We start from the raw sequence: 6,000 nt of genomic DNA, 5'->3' as shown, positions 1-6,000 counted from the left end.
TACACAAATTGCCAGACTTGGAGGGACTTGTATCTGAATCTCAGCTAATTCTATGATTCTGGGCAAGCCACTGAACCTCACTTTTACTACTTACAAAAGGGGGTTATAATACTTGCCCAATTCACAGCATTGTTATGAGAAAATTTTATAAATTCTAAGCCACTATGTAGGGAGTCCCAAAAATCTCAGTGTAGCTTTAAGCCTTGATAATTATAAGCTTTTTAATTTTTTTTGCTTTTTTAATAAATTTTTAAAGTGATCATTTAAAACTACACAAAGACTTTTAAAACTGTTTAAATGTGAGCTATCATCATTCCATTATATTGTACTTCTATGGAATAATTAGAAAATGCTGAAGGAGATAAACATAAAATAGGCTGAAGTAGTCTCCTTTGGGGATCAGATGAGATGCTCATTTGAATGCAATGAGCATGGGAAATGGGAGGTAGGAAGAACACAGGTATTACATATTTTCAAACTTTCTGAAATATAACAGTTATGCTGATTTTTCCCCTCTACAAATAAAACTACGATTTTTATATAGAATGGCACTCAGGAAGGGGGAATACTTAGAAAGTGATGGGATGTTATAGTGATGTAAGAAATAGAAAACATCAATAAAAATTATTTGTGAAAAAATAACCTATTATGCACAAGGAAGATCCTATACAGTTCTGGGCTCTGGGAATAAAAAAGATAGACATGAGGTTATAAACTCCTTGACAATAGGGTCTTTCTAAAAAGGGAAACAACTTGTACATAAATAATTACTACACAAGAAAGAAGGAGATCAGTGCACAGGAAAGGTCTAAACAAATGCTATGAGAAATTTGAGAGAAAGGATATCCCTTTCAATAGTGTATTGGAGAGAATTAGGGAAAGATTTATGGGAGGCTACCATCTGATTTGGATCTTGAAGGATGGGAAGAGCTTCAATGAGTAAAGTTGAAAGGATCAGGATTGAAAGGGATACCATTCCAGGCAAAGAAATGGGAGAAATCAGGAAAGGAAAGTGGTTCAATTTGGTTGAAATGTAGACTTCCTCAAAGGCAAATTCCTAGAGCAAACTGTGGGTTATGATCCCCATTCCTGTCATTTCAGGATCTTCTCCAAGCATGTACATACATAAATGTATTACTGAGTTATCTGCACTATTTCCCCTGGACTCAGCCTCTTCTCTCACATCTCCTCCCTAGGGCAGTATTGAACTTCCAAGATGGCAGGAATGCTGGTGGGAGGTGAGGAGCATATTTGGATACTAGACCTAGAGCTGAAAAGGGCCTCAAAAGCCCTCTGCTCTAATCTACTCATTTTACAAATGTTTACAAATGTAAATTGAAATGATTTGCCCAAGTTCACATAGTTCACATAGGCAGAAAGTCCCAAGGGCTGGATTGGAACTGAAGTTTTCTCATACCAGAGTCTATGCTCCTCCCCACACCCCTTCTTATCCCTGCCTCGCCCTCTGTACCATGTTATCTCCTCTAATTTTCAATAGATCATCCAGGTCAGATGGAATAGTTAGGTGGAACAATAAATAATGCACTGGATTTGGAATCGGGATGATTATCTTCCCTAGTTCAAATCCAGTCTCAGATGTTTACTAACTATGTGACCCTGGGCAAGTCATTTACCCTCATCTGTAAAATGAGTTGGAGAAGAAATGACAAACCACTCTGGTATTTTTGCTGAGAAAATCCCAAATGGAGTCATGACGAAATGAGCACAACTGAACAATAAAATAAAATAAAATAAAAACTAGATCAGAATTTTTACAAACTGTGGAGCATTGAGTTTGGAAGGGTAGTGTAAAGCCTTTGAGGACTGGGGAAAGCAAAAAACAGGGGCAAAAATTATTGGAATTTTTAAAAGCAAAACTACAATTTAAATATATTCACTATTTTTCCAATGAAAACAAAGTTCAAATCCAAGTCAATAGAAGTGAAACTAACATAGCATCAGATTTCATCAATGAACATATTGCAATAATTATTTGATATGGTACAGGCAAATGAAATCAAATTTAAATTGGTACATATCAAATCTCAACCTGGGAATAATTTGCCATCAACTATCAATCAGAGTAGACTCAGTAGACACACATGAGCTAAGTCAGGATGCTACTTACTAAATTTAAACATGAAGCACATAAACTCAATTTTAATACAATCTTTACGTGAAAGTTAAAAGTATGTTTATTATATTTGTCAATGTCATTCATTTTAGTAAATAAAATATAATAATGCATTTGAAAAAAACTGCGACTTTAAAAAACCAAAATAAATCAAGATTACAATCATTTGATATTTTTAAAAATTAAGTTTAATTATCAAAATTTTTATATTTTCTCTAATTTTTTATTAAAATAATATGCACCAGGTTTTAAAAGAAAATCCACTGAACCAACTGAAATGAGCATCAACAAAGACAATAGAGAGTTGCAGAAGAAATAAAGACAACACAAAAAGCTCAGACGCAGAAAAGAGTCCATATTTTTTTTTTTTTTTTTTTTTTTTTTGCTGAGGCAAGTGGGGTTAAGTGACTTGCCCAAGGTCACACAGTTAGGAAGTGTTAAGTGTCTGAGGTCAGATTTGAACTCAGGTCCTCCTGAATTCAGGGCTGGTTCATCCATGTAGTTTTTGAAAGATTCTCAGTGCTTTACTGATGGAAAGGAAGTACTAGTTTTTGCTTTGTATGGATTCTTTAACTTCAGAGGGGACATAAAACCTCATCAAATGAAAAGACATTTTGAAAGTGTACATTTAGAATATGTTGGCAAGACAAATTTTTTCCTAGAGAAAAATGAGATGCTTTGAATAGGCAGAAAGCCGCTTTTTCAAAATCCAAATCTATGACATCAAAAGGACTGCTTGCATTGAAAAGGTTGTTTTCAGAATTGCTAAGTGTAAAAGGCCTCATTCAGTGAATGAAACGTTAGTGCTACTTGCAGCAACTGATAGGTTTGAAATGATACTAATGCTGATGAGTCCTATACAAAGCAGCTTCAAATGGTTCAATTCACTGATGACATGGTAAGAAGGACAATTGCCTATATATTTGAATACCTTTGCAATCCAGAAATTGAAAGAATAAAATCTTTCTACTTTGCTTTGCAAGTAGATAAAGCAATGATGTAAAAATGGTTATTTGATTACACAAATGCATATGGTTGGAATTGATGAAAAAAATAAACATGTTATTTTGCAAACTTTTACACAGAGCCATCCCATGTCAAAATAAATTATTATAGTTCATACATTGTTTTAAAATGAAAATGATGTGTTGTAGAAGAATTTAATAGCCTTTGACTAGGACAAAATACAGCTCTGGAAGCTCTAGATTAAAATATGACTTTCTTGTGAAATTTGTATGTGCTTCTCAATCTATCACTTGAGAGAGGGAAGGGAGGGAGAGAAGGAAAGATGGAGAGAGGGGAGGGAGGGAGGAAGGAAGGAAGGAAGGAAGGAAGGAAGGAAGGAAGGAAGGAAGGAAGGAAGGAAGGAAGGAAGGAAGGAAGGAAGGAAGGAAGGAAGGAAGGAAGGAAGGAAGGAAGGGAGGGAGGGAGGGAGGGAGGGAGGGAGGAAGGAAGGAAGGGAGGGAGGGAGGAAGGAGAGGGAGGAAGGAAGGAAGGAAGGAAGGAAGGAAGGAAGGAGAGGGAAGGAAGGAGAGGGAAGGAAGGAAGGAGAAGGAAGGAAAGAAGGAAGGAAGGAAAGGAAAGAAGGAAGGAAGGAAAGGAGGGAAGGAAGGAAGGAAGGAAGGAAGGAAGGAAGGAAGGAAGGAAGGAAGGAAGGAAGGAAGGAAGGAGGTGAAGAGGGAACCCCAAAACTGAAAATCCTTAAAGGAGAAAACCTCATTGGACTTTGCCTCAGTGAAGGGACTCCACCCCAAGCACAAACAAGGAAGGAAGGAAGGAAGAAGAGAGGGAGGGAGGGAGGGAGGGAAGGATGGAGGGAGGGGAGAGGGAGGGAGGGAGGGAGGGAAGGATGGAAGGAGGGGGGAGGGATGGAGGGAGGGTGGGAAGGATGGAAGGGGGGGAGGGATGGAGGGAGGGAGGGAGGAAGGGAGGAAGGAAAGAAGGAAGGAAGGAAGGAAGGAAGGAAGGAAGGAAGGAAGGAAGGAAGGAAGGAAGGAAGGAAGGAAGGAAGGAAGGAAGGAAGGAAGGAAGGAAGGAAGGAAGGAAGGAAGGAAGGAAGGAAGGAAGGAAGGAAGGGGGGAGGGAGGGAAGGAAGGGAGGAAGGGAGGAAGGAAGGAGGGGGGAGGGAAGGAAGGAAGGAAGGAAGGAAGGAAGGAAGGAAGGAAGGAAGGAAGGAAGGAAGGAAGGAAGGAAGGAAGGAAGGAAGGAAGGAAGGAAGGAAGGAAGGAAGGAAGGAAGGAAGGAAAGGGGGAGGGAGGGAAGGAAGGGAGGAAGGGAGGAAGGAAGGAAGGAAGATAAGGAAGCAGAGACCAAGGAGATCTCAACAACCCTGAGATGTAGGTGCTATACAGAGTTCTTCAGTTTTTTACAAGAATAATTAATTTTTTAAAAAAATACAATTCTTTGAAAGATTTTTCCAACATTATTTAACAATAGATGGGGAGAATATAGCATGCATATGTTATTGATGATTTTTTCATGCCAAAGTTATTTAAAGGGGCTTAGACTAAAAAGAAATAATATAAAATAAATAAATTGACATTTTCCTAGCGTAATGATCATCATTTCATTAAAAAAAAATTTCCTGTATATTGTCTATTTGGTGGGTACTGAATGAGTACTCTAAACAAATCACAGTGTAAGGCTCTCAGAAATATTCTGATTCAGAAAGTTAAAGTGATTATATTTATGAAAAATTAAAGCTATGGATAATAAATTCACAAAATAATATTTTGATGTTTCCCAATTTAAAAATATTTTCCCTGGATGGAAAAAAGAAACTATAGACCTGATTTCAATCATTTGGTCTTCAAAGCCAATCCTGTTTTCCTTTAAAGATCTAGGTATTCTAATACTTTATACAAAGATAAGGTTGAAATGAGTTCATGATTTAGACATAAAGATTGATAATATAAGCAAATTAGGAGAACAAGGGATAATTTACCTCTCAAATTTCTGGAGAAGGAAGGAATTTATGGCCAAAGAAGAACTAGAGAACATTATGAAATCCAAAATGGATCATTTTGATTATATGAAATTAAAAAGGTTTTATACAAACAAAGCCAATGTAGACAAGATTAGAAGGGAAGCAAAAAATTGGGGCCAGGGGGGATTTTACATCCAAGAGTTCTGATAAAGCTCTCATTTCTATAATATATTGAGAATTCAAGCCATTATCCAGTTGATAATACCTACTACAAAGAATATGAACAGAAATTAAAACCCTTTCTAGTCATATGAAAAAATGCTCTAAATCATTATTGATCAGAGAAATGCAAATTAAGACAACTCTGAGATACTATTACACACCTCTCAGATTGACTAAGATGACAGGAAAAGATAATGATAAGTGTTAGAGAGGATATGAGAAAACTGGGATACTAATATATTGTTGGTAAAGTTGTGAACTGATCCAACTATTTGAAGAGCAATTTGGAATTATACCCAAAGGGTTATCAAACTGTACATATTCTTTGATCCAGCAGTGTTACTACTGGGCTTATAGGGCTTATATCCCAAAGAGATATTAAAGGAGGGGAAAGGACCCGCATGTGCAAAAGTGTTTGTGGCAGCCCTTTTTGTAGTGGCTAGAAACTGGAAACTGAGTGGGTGCCCATCAGTTGGAGAATGACTGAATAAATTATGGTATATGAACGTTATGGAATATTATTATTGTTCTATAAGAAGAAATCACAGGCTAATTTCAGAAAGGCCTGAAGAGACTTATGTGAACTGATGCCAAATGAAGTAAGTAGAACCAAGAGAACATTGTACATTGCAAAAAGAATATATGATGATAACTCTGATGGACTTGGCTCTTTTCAACAATGAGGTGATTCAGACCAATTGCAGTAGACTTACGAGGG

This window comes from Sminthopsis crassicaudata, chromosome 2, assembly GCF_048593235.1.
Source record: "Sminthopsis crassicaudata isolate SCR6 chromosome 2, ASM4859323v1, whole genome shotgun sequence".
Classification (NCBI taxonomy): Eukaryota; Metazoa; Chordata; class Mammalia; order Dasyuromorphia; family Dasyuridae; genus Sminthopsis; species Sminthopsis crassicaudata.
The sequence above is the reverse complement of the archived record's forward strand: the minus strand, read 5'-3'. Positions refer to the sequence as shown.